The following is a 12,362-nucleotide window of genomic DNA, read 5'->3' as shown; positions in this document are numbered from 1 at the left end:
AGTATGATTTAGCAGAAATGCTGTATTTAGCACAAGTACTGAAAAGCAGCACAAATGCTATGACTTAGCACAATAGTAATAACTTAAATAGAAAAATTGGAAAAGCAAAATGGACAGCTGCAAAAAGTCCCACAAGCACAGAGGGACACACACAGGATCAAATTCAGTCAACCAGTCCAAATATATTGAATTTAAATCATACAATAAGATGCTCCCACAAAAACTCTCTCTCGCCCTCTCTATCTCTCTCTCTCTGTCTCACACACACACACACACACACACACATACATATACACACACACACACACACACAGGGAGAGAAAATCAAGTTTCTAGGTCAGTCAAGCAGCCTGGGAGCTGCTAAATTTGAATCCACCAATCAGAGAGGCTGTGTAGTTTTTCCCGCCAAAACAGGTGCAGCCGTTTTTACACACACAGAGCACAGAGACAGGATTTCTGCAGTGAATTTCTCATAGTGAGGATTCCTCTCAAACAAATGGCTATAATTTCCTAACCGTAGGGGCTAGAACAGTCATTCTTACACCGTTTTGTTCAGAAGAGATGGGGGAATCTTCCAGTGTTAACGATTTATCATTAAAATATGAATTATTGACAATATTTGACTTCTAATGCACCATAACTGAGTAGAGGCAAGCAAAATCTGCCTTGACTTGCCCTCAAACAACGCTTTCTAACTCTAAATCTATTTGGAGTATCGATATCATTCTTTCACCGTAAGAGACAGCAGGCTTTGGTGAACAGTCATGGAAATTTTCAGGTCTCTGTGGAAATCTATCAAAAAGATATGACGAGAGAAAAAAGTGTCCCATTTCCAGAGTTTGAAATCTGAAGAAATCTGAGCGAGGGACGAATTTCCTACCCTCAAACAAACCCAATTCATGGCCAAATGGTAATAGATGAGAAAACAATTCTTGAATTGTGAGCATCAGGAGTGTCTGAAGATATATTGGCACAAGCCTCATGTCTTAACTTCGCTTCGTTGGGGAGATATGACGATTCGAAAATGCCTCTCATTACAGAAATCAAGCGGTGATTTTAAACGAACTCTCCATTGACTTTCTATGGGGATTTTTGAGACTTTGTGTTGGTCTGAGGAGATTTGCCAAAATTCTATAAATCCCACAACAATGATAGTGACATTTTCTGAAAGCCAGCAAAAATACCTACGTTTTGATGTATAATTTGTGGAAGTTGAGTGGAAATTGAGCGAGTAGCAAGAAGTTGTTCGGACATGAAGAGAAAATTGCCAAAGGTACAGTGGCTCACTTAGAACCAACTGCATAGCAACCATAACAACGCATGTATTTTGTGAAAAATCACAAAGATGAAACTCAAAACTTGAAGAGGGATAAGATGAAAATGGTAACAGATATGAAAAAGCTGAATCATCCATGAATAGCCCAATAATTTGAGAACATTTTGAAGTTTGAATGGTTGTTCTACGTGAAAGTAGTAAAAAGTAGTTAAGTTTCAAAAACAAGCAAAATTTAGCAGAATTGCGGAAGTTTCCCATTCATTTCAATGGGACAAATTAAAGGAAAAAAGCTTAATATTTTAAAAAGTATAACAGCAGAAAATACCAAAAGTCATTGCCGGAAAGAGCAAAAATAGCAGAATAGTTTAAAATTTGAACGGTGAAAATAGCACAAAAATTGTGGAAGTAGTTCTACGGCGAAAAACGTACGGAAGCAACTTGAAGAATAATAATAATAACTAGAAAAATTTGCATTTCCTGCGAAAATGCAGTGTGGATGCTGTAATGCTGAACCTGTCTGCTGAAACTAGCAGAAAAAGCTGAAACGTTGCAGAATTTGTAAAAGCTTTGCAGAAGCAAAGGAAGTTTGCTAAAATGTAGTAACTTAGCAGAACTGTAATATCTTAGAGGAAACATAATACTTGGCAGAAATACAATAGCATAGCAGAACTTAGCAGAAATATTGTAACTTACCAGAAACACGATAACTTCTCAAAAATACAAGAATTTAGGAGAAATAGTATAAGATAACAGAAAGAATATATTTAGCCAAACATTCTTAAACATTACAGAAATACTATGATTTAGAAAAACAGTACAACATAGCAGAAATGCTGCGATTTACCAGAGACACTGTAAAATACTATTAATATTGAAATTTAAAAAAACATACTATGTTTTAGCACAAATACTGTAATTTGACAGAAATACTATCATTTGGCAGAAATACTATGTTTCAGCAGAAATACTCTGGTTTAGCACAAATATTATAACATAGCAGAAATAAAATTATATAGCAGAAATGCTATATTTAGAAAGAAAAATATAATATAGTAGAAATACTATGATTTAGCAGAAATACTGTAATCAGCACATATACTGTAACATGACAGAAATTCCTCCACTTAGTAGTAATACTATAACATAAAACAAATGTTATGATTTGGCACAAAAACCATAATTTGGCAAAAATACTATGATTTAGCAGAAATACTATGATTGAGCAGAAGTACTAAGATGTAGTAAAAGTACTTTGATTTAACAGAAATACAATTATGGAGGAGTAATGCTTTAAAATGGGAGAAATATTGATACACACACATACACAGAGCCTAAAGGGAACAGTATTTGTGCCATGGAGTGTTAACAAGAATCTGAGGTCCATATTAGAAAAGCTGCTAAAATCATAAATGTTTGCAGAATTGGGAAAGAGAGCGAGTGCCTGGAAAACAGGGTGATGAGCAGTCAGAATTAGATTGCGGTGAGAGGCGAAAAACGCCGTTTTTGGAGTTATAAAACGTCGTGTAACTCAAAAACTAGTTGGACTAGAAGCATAATTCTTGTACTGGGTGAATCAGCGGACTTTGGTGTACTTTGACTGTGATTTGCATTGCTCTTTGTACATCTGTCGCTGAGATATGACGAGAGAAGAAAGGGCAGACCTCAGATATGATTGGCTGGCTGGGAAGCCGTGCAGGCCCTGATTTGTAAATTTGAATGTTGCATCCCTAAGATAAGATTGGCTGGGTGAGAAGCCGTGCAGGCCCTGATATGTAAATTTGAATGCCTCAGTCCTCACAGAGGATTGGCTGCCTGGGGACCTGGCAGAAATATATAGAAATACTATGATTAAGCATAAATACTACATTTAGCAGAAATACTATATTAAGCACAAATCCTATAATAAGCAGAAATACTATATCAAGCAATATAAATATCCTATGAAAATTCTATAAAAAGCAAAAATACTGTACTATGATTTGGTAGAAAAACTATAATTAATCAGAAATACTAAATTTAGCAAAAATCTTATAAACAGCAGAAATGCTATGATTTAGCACAATAGTAATAACTTAAACAGAAAAATTGGAAAAGCAAAATGGACAGCTGAAAAAATGCTGAACATGCTAAGGGTCCTTCAAATATACTTGTTAAATGAAAAAAAATCGATAAAAAAATATATAACAGCCACACAATCACAAATATGGACACATATGGAAACACACATGCACAGAGACACACACACACACACTCATACACACACACACAGGATCCAATTCAGTCAACCAGTCTAAATATATTGAATTTGAATCTTACAATGAGATCATCCCATAAAAAGGCTTTCTCTCTCTCTCTCTCTCTCTCTCTCTCTCTCCCTCTCTCTCTCTGTCACACACACACACACACACACACGCACACACAAGATCCAATTCAGTCAACCAGTCTAAATATATTGAATTTGAATCTTACAATGAGATCATCCCATAAAGAGGCTTTCTCTCTCTCAATCTCTCTCTCTCTCTCCCTCTCTCTCTCTGTCACACACACACACACACACATACACACAAGATCCAATTCAGTCAACCAGTCTAAATATATTGAATTTAAATCTTACAATGAGATCATCCCATAAAAAGGCTTTCTCTCTCTCTCTCTGTCACACACACACACACACACACACAAGATCCAATTCAGTCAACCAGTCTAAATATATTGAATTTGAATCTTACAATGAGATCATCCCATAAAAAGGCTTTCTCTCTCTCTCTCTCTCTCTCTCTCTCTCCCTCTCTCTCTCTGTCACACACACACACAAACACACACACACACACACAACACACACACACACACACACAGGGAGAGAGAAGTAAGTTTCTAGCTCAGTCAAGCAGCCTGGGAGCTGCTGAATTTGAATCCACCAATCAGAGAGCCTGTGCACTTTTTCCCGCCAAAACAGGTGCACGCAGCACAGAGAGACACAGGACTTTTGCAGTCTATTTCTCATAATGACGACTCCCCTCAAACAAATGACCATAATTTCCTAACCGTAGGGGCTAAAACAGTCATTCTTAGACCATTTTATTCAGAAGACATAGGGGAATCTTGAAATGCTGACCATTTAAAATACAAATATGAAATATTAGAGATATATGACATAGATGATTGGTGGGCTTAGAAGCCACGAAGGTCCCAATATGCAAATTTAAATGTGCCAGGACTCAGATATGATTGGCTGGCTGGGAAGCCATGAAGGCAACAATATGCAAATTTAAATGTGCCAGGACCCAGATATGATTGGCTGGCTGGGAAGCCATGAAGGTCCCAATATGCAAATTTGAATGTGCCAGGACTCAGATATGATTGGCTGGCTGGGAAGCCGTGCATGACTTGATATGTCAATTTGAAAATTACAGTCCTCACAGAGGATTGGCTTCCTGAGGAGCTGGCAGGAATACATAGAAATACTATGATTACCCAGAAATACTGCGTTTAGTAGAAATACTATGTTTTAGCACAAATACTATAATTAAGCAGAAATATTATATTAAGTACAAATCCTATAAAATAGCAGAAATAGTATGATTTAGCACAAATGCTGTATTTAGCACAAATCTTATAAAATAGCAGAAATAGTATGATTTAGCAGAAATGCTGTATTTAGCACAAATACTGAAAAGCAGCACAAATGCTATGACTTAGCACAATAGTAATAACTTAAATAGAAAAATTGGAAAAGCAAAATGGACAGCTGCAAAAAGTCCCACAAGCACAGAGAGACACACACAGGATCAAATTCAGTCAACCAGTCTAAATATATTGAATTTAAATCATACAATAAGATGCTCCCATAAAACTCTCTCTCGCCCTCTCTCTCTCTCTCTCTCTGTCTCACACACACACACACACACACACACACACACAGGGAGAGAAATCAAGTTTCTAGCTCAGTCAAGCAGCCTGGGAGCTGCTAAATTTGAATCCACCAATCAGAGAGGCTGTGTACTTTTTCCCGCCAAAACAGGTGCAGCCGTTTTTACACACAGAGCACAGAGACAGGATTTCTGCAGTGAATTTCTCATAGTGAGGATTCCTCTCAAACAAATGGCCATAATTTCCTAACCGTAGGGGCTAGAACAGTCATTCTTACACCGTTTTGTTCAGAAGAGATGGGGGAATCTTAAAATGTTGACAATTTATCATTAAAATATGAATTATTGACGATATTTGACTTCTAATGCACCATAACTGAGTAGAGGCAAGCAAAATCTGCCTTGACTAGTCCTCAAACAACGCTTTCTAACTCTAAATCTATTTGGAGTATCGATATCATTCTTTCACCGTAAGAGACAGCAGGCTTTGGTGAACAGTCATGGAAATTTTCAGGTCTCTGTGGAAATCTATCAAAAAGATATGACGAGAGAAAAAAGTGTCTCATTTCCAGAGTTTGAAATCTGAAGAAATCTGAGCGAGGGACGAATTTCCTACCCTCAAACAAACCCAATTCATGGCCAAATGGTAATAGATGAGAAAACAATTCTTGAATTGTGAGCGTCAGGAGTGTCTGAAGATATATTGGCACAAGCCTCATGTCTTAACTTCGCTTCGTTGGGGAGATATGACGATTCGAACATGCCTCTCATTACAGAAATCAAGCGGTGATTTTAAACGAACTCTCCATTGACTTTCTATGGGGATTTTTGAGACTTTGTGTTGGTCTGAGGAGATTTGCCAAAATTCTATAAATCCCACAACAATGATAGTGACATTTCCTGAAAGCCAGCAAAAATACCTACGTTTTGATGTATAATTTGTGTGGGTTGAGTGGAAATTGAGCGAGTAGCAAGAAGTTGTTCGGACATGCAGAGAAAATTGCCAAAGGTACAGTGGCTCACTTAGAACCAACTGCATAGCAACCATAACAACGCATGTATTTTGTGAAAAATCACAAAGATGAAACTCAAAACTTGAAGAGGGATAAGATGAAAACGGTAACAGATATGAAAAAGCTGAATCATCCATGCATAGCCCAATAATTTGAGAACATTTTAAAGTTTGAATGGTTGTTCTACGTGAAAGTAGTAAAAAGTAGTTAAGTTTCAAAAACAAGCAAAATTTAGCAGAATTGCGGAAGTTTCCCATTCATTTCAATGGGACAAATTAAAGGAAAAAAACGTAATATTTTAAAAAGTATAAGAGCAGAAAATACCAAAAGTCATTGCCGGAAAGAGAAAAAATAGCAGAATAGTTTAAAATTTGAACGGTGAAAATAGCACAAAAATTGTGGAAGTAGTTCTACGGCGAAAAACGTACGGAAGCAACTTGAAGAATAATAATAACTAGAAAAATTTGCATTTCCTGCGAAAATGCAGTGTGGATGCTTTAAAGCTGAAGCTTTCTGCTGAAACTAGCTGAAAAAGCTGAAAAGTTGCAGAAATTGTAAAAACTTTGCAGAAGCAAAGGAACTTTGCTAAAATGTAGTGACTTAGCAGAATTGCAATATCTTAGCGGAAACATAATACTTGGCAGAAATACAATAGCATAGCAGAACTTAGCAGAAATATTGTAACTTACCAGAAATACGATAACTTCTCAAAATACAAGAATTTCGGAGAAATAGTATAAGATAACAGAAAGAATATATTTAGCCAAACATTCTTAAACATTACAGAAATACTATGATTTAGAGAAACAGTACAACATAGCAGAAATGCTGTAATTTGACAGAAATACTATATTTGGCAGAAATGCTGTATTTAGCACAAATACTGAAAAGCAGCAGAAATGCTATGACTTAGCACAATAGTAATAACTTAAATAGAAAAATTGGAAAAGCAAAATGGACAGCTGAAAAAATCCTGAACATGCTAAGGGTCCCTCAAATGTAATTGTTAAATGAAAAGAAAATCAGCAAAAAAAAGTATAACAGTCACACAATCACAAATATGGACACATATTGAAACACACATGCACAGAGAGACACACACAGGACCAAATTCAGTCAACCAGTCTAAATATATTGAATTAAAATCATACAATAAGATGCTCCCATAAAAACTCTCTCTCGCCCTCCCTTTCTCTCTCTCTCTGTCTCACACACACACACACACACACACACACACACACACACACACACACACACCAGCAGCAGCAGCAGCAGCAGAAAGTGAACAGGGGCTGTTAACAGCATGTTTCTAGGTCAGTCAAACAGCTGTGACCTTCTCAATTTGAATCCACCAATCAGAGAGGCTGTGTGCTTTTTCCCGCCAAAACTGGTGCACCAAGTGCAGGCTTTTACACATGCAGCACAGAGAGAGACAGGATTTTTGCAGTCTATTTCTCATAGTGAGAATTCCCCTCAAACAAACAGCCATAAATTTCTAACCATAGGGGCTAAAACAGTCCTTCTTAGACCATTTTATTCAGAAGACATAGGGGAATCTTGAAATGCTGACCATTTAAAATAAAAATATGAAATATTAGAGATATATGACATAGATGATTGGTGGGCTTAGAAGCCACGAAGGTCCCAATATGCAAATTTAAATGTGTCAGGACTCAGATATGATTGGCTGGCTGGGAAGCCATGAAGGTCCCAATATGCAAATTTGAATGTGCCAGGACTCAGATATGATTGGCTGGCTGGGAAGCCATGAAGGCAACAATATGCAAATTTGAATGTGCCAGGACTCAGATATGATTGGCTGGCTGAGAAGCCATGAAGGTCCCAATATGCAAATTTGAATGTGCCAGGACTCAGATTTGATTGGCTGGCTGGGAAGCCATGAAGGCAACAATATGCAAATTTGAATGTGCCAGGACTCAGATATGATTGGCTGGCTGGGAAGCCATGAATGCCCCAATATGCAAATTTAAATGTGCCAGGACTCAGATATGATTGGCTGGCTGAGAAGCCATGAAGGTCCCAATATGCAAATTTGAATGTGCCAGGACTCAGATATGATTGGCTGGCTGGGAAGCCGTCCAGGTCCTGATATGTAAATTTGAATATTAGGACTGACTCCCTGGGGACCTGGCAGAAATATATAGAAATACAATGATTACCCAGAAATACTGCATTTAGTAGAAATACTATGTTTTAGCACAAATACTATAAAATGGCAGAAATACTATAATTAAGCAGAAATATTATATTAAGTACAAATCCTATAAAATAGCAGAATAGTATGATTTAGCAGAAATGCTGTATTTAGCACAAATACTGAAAAGCAGCACAAATGCTATGACTTAGCACAATAGTAATAACTTAAATAGAAAAATTGGAAAAGCAGAATGGACAGCTGAAAAAAGTCCCACAAGCACAGAGAGACACACACAGGATCAAATTCAGTCAACCAGTCTAAATATATTGAATTTAAATCATACAATAAGATGCTCCCATAAAAACTCTCTCTCGCCCTCTCTCTCTCTCTCTCTCTGTCTCACACACACACACACACACACACACACACACACACACACACACACAGGGAGAGAAAATCAAGTTTCTAGGTCAGTCAAGCAGCCTGGGAGCTGCTAAATTTGAATCCACCAATCAGAGAGGCTGTGTACTTTTTCCCGCCAAAACTGGTGCACTAAGTTCAGGCCTTTACACATGCAGCACAGAGAGAGACAGGATTTTTGCAGTCTATTTCTCATAGTGAGAATTCCCCTCAAACAAACAGCCATAAATTTCTAACCGTAGGGGCTAAAACATTCATTCTTAGACCATTTTATTCAGAAGACATAGGGGAATCTTGAAATGCTGACCATTTAAAATAAAAATATGAAATATTAGAGATATATGACATAGATGAATGGTGGGCTTAGAAGCCATGAATGTCCCAATATGCAAATTTAAATGTGCCAGGACTCAGATATGATTGGCTGGCTGGGAAGCCATGAAGGCAACAATATGCAAATTAAATGTGCCAGGACTCAGATATGATTGGCTGGCTGGGAAGCCATGAAGGTCCCAATATGCAAATTTGAATGTGCCAGGACTCAGATATGATTGGCTGGCTGGGAAGCCGTGCATGACTTGATATGTCAATTTGAAAATTACAGTCCTCACAGAGGATTGGCTTCCTGAGGAGCTGGCAGGAATACATAGAAATACTATGATTACCCAGAAATACTGCGTTTAGTAGAAATACTATGTTTTAGCACAAATACTATAATTAAGCAGAAATATTATATTAAGTACAAATCCTATAAAATAGCAGAAATAGTATGATTTAGCACAAATGCTGTATTTAGCACAAATCTTATAAAATAGCAGAAATAGTATGATTTAGCAGAAATGCTGTATTTAGCACAAGTACTGAAAGCAGCACAAATGCTATGACTTAGCACAATAGTAATAACTTAAATAGAAAAATTGGAAAAGCAAAATGGACAGCTGCAAAAAGTCCCACAAGCACAGAGGGACACACACAGGATCAAATTCAGTCAACCAGTCCAAATATATTGAATTTAAATCATACAATAAGATGCTCCCATAAAAACTCTCTCTCGCCCTCTCTCTCTCTCTCTCTCTGTCTCACACACACACACACACACACACACACACACACACATACATACATATACACACACACACACACACACACACACACACACACACACAGGGAGAGAAAATCAAGTTTCTAGGTCAGTCAAGCAGCCTGGGAGCTGCTAATTTGAATCCACCAATCAGAGAGGCTGTGTAGTTTTTCCCGCCAAAACAGGTGCAGCCGTTTTTACACACACAGAGCACAGAGACAGGATTTCTGCAGTGAATTTCTCATAGTGAGGATTCCTCTCAAACAAATGGCCATAACTTCCTAACCGTAGGGGCTAGAACAGTCATTCTTACACCGTTTTGTTCAGAAGAGATGGGGGAATCTTAAAGTGTTGACAATTTATCATTAAAATATGAATTATTGACATATTTGACTTCTAATGCACCATAACTGAGTAGAGGCAAGCAAAATCTGCCTTGACTTGCCCTCAAACAACGCTTTCTAACTCTAAATCTATTTGGAGTATCGATATCATTCTTTCACGTAAGAGACAGCAGGCTTTGGTGAACAGTCATGGAAATTTTCAGGTCTCTGTGGAATCTATCAAAAAGATATGACGAGAGAAAAAGTGTCCCATTTCCAGAGTTTGAAATCTGAAGAAATCTGAGTGAGGGACGAATTTCCTACCCTCAAACAAACCCAATTCATGGCCAAATGGTAATAGATGAGAAAACAATTCTTGAATTGTGAGCATCAGGAGTGTCTGAAGATATATTGGCACAAGCCTCATGTCTTAACTTCGCTTCGTTGGGGAGATATGACGATTCGAAAATGCCTCTCATTACAGAAATCAAGCGGTGATTTTAAACGAACTCTCCATTGACTTTCTATGGGGATTTTTGAGACTTTGTGTTGGTCTGAGGAGATTTGCCAAAATTCTATAAATCCCACAACAATGATAGTACATTTTCTGAAAGCCAGCAAAAATACCTACGTTTTGATGTATAATTTGTGTGGGTTAAGTGAAAATTGAGCGAGTAGCAAGAAGTTGTTCGGACATGAAGAGAAAATTGCCAAAGGTACAGTGGCTCACTTAGAACCAACTGCATAGCAACCATAACAACGCATGTATTTTGTGAAAAATCACAAGATGAAACTCAAAACTTAAAGAGGGATAAGATGAAACGGTAACAGATATGAAAAGCTGAATCATTCATGAATAGCCCAATAATTGTGAACATTTTAAATTTGAATGGTTGTTCTAGGCGAAGTATGAGAACGTAGTTAAGTTTCAAAAAGAGTAAGTTTTAGCAGAATTGCGGAAGTTTCCCATTCATTTCAATGGGACAAATTAAAGGAAAAACGTAATATTTTAAAAAGTATAAGAGCAAAAAATACCAAAAGTCATTGCCGGAAAGAGCAAAAATAGCAGAATAGTTTAAAATTTGAACGGTGAAAATAGCACAAAATTGTGGAAGTAGTTCTACGGCGAAAAACGTACGGAAGCAACTTGAAGAATATAATAATAACTAGAAAATTTGCATTTCCTGCGAAAATGCAGTGTGGATGCTGTAATGCTGAAGCTGTCTGCTGAAACTAGCAGAACAAGCTGAAAAGTTGCAGAAACTGTAAAAACTTTGCAGAAGCAAAGGAACTTTGCTAAAATGTAGTAACTTAGGTGAACTGCAATATCTTAGGGGAAACATAATACTTGGCAGAAATACAATAGCATAGCAGAACTTAGCAGAAATATTGTAACTTACCAGAAACACGATAACTTCTCAAAAATACAAGAATTTAGGAGAAATTGTATAAGATAACAGAAAGAATATATTTAGCCAAACATTCTTAAACATTACAGAAATACTATGATTTAGAAAAACAGTACAACATAGCAGAAATGCTGCGATTTACCAGAGACACTGTAATTTACTATTAATATTGAATTTTTTTTAAAAAAATACTATGTTTTAGCACAAATACTGTAATTTGACAGAAATACTATCATTCGGCAGAAATACTATGTTTCAGCAGAAATACTCTGGTTTAGCACAAATATTATAACATAGCAGTAATAAATTATATAGCAGAAATGCTATATTAGAAAGAAAATATAATATAGTAGAAATACTATGATTTAGCAGAATACTGTAATCAGCACATATACTGTAACATGACAGAAATTCCTCCACTTAGTAGTAATACTATAACATAAAACAAATGTTATGATTTGGCACAAAACCATAATTGGCAAAAATACTATGATTTAGCAGAAATACTATGATTGAGCAGAAGTACTAAGATGTAGTAAAAGTACTTTGATTTAACAGAATACAATTATGGAGGAGTAATACTTTAAAATGGGAGAAAGATTGATACACACACATACACAGAGCCTAAAGGAACAGTATTTGTGCCATGGAGTGTTAACAAGAATCTGAGGTCCATATTAGAAAGCTGCTAAATCATAAATGTTTGCAGAATTGGGAAAGAGAGTGAGCGCCTGGAAACAGGGTGATGAGCAGTCAGAATTAGATTGCGGTGAGAGGCGAAAACGCCGTTTTTTGGAGTTATAAAACGTCGTG

This window comes from Oreochromis niloticus, linkage group LG14, assembly GCF_001858045.2.
Source record: "Oreochromis niloticus isolate F11D_XX linkage group LG14, O_niloticus_UMD_NMBU, whole genome shotgun sequence".
In the NCBI taxonomy this organism is placed as follows: Eukaryota; Metazoa; Chordata; class Actinopteri; order Cichliformes; family Cichlidae; genus Oreochromis; species Oreochromis niloticus.
Note: the sequence above shows the minus strand (reverse complement) of the source record.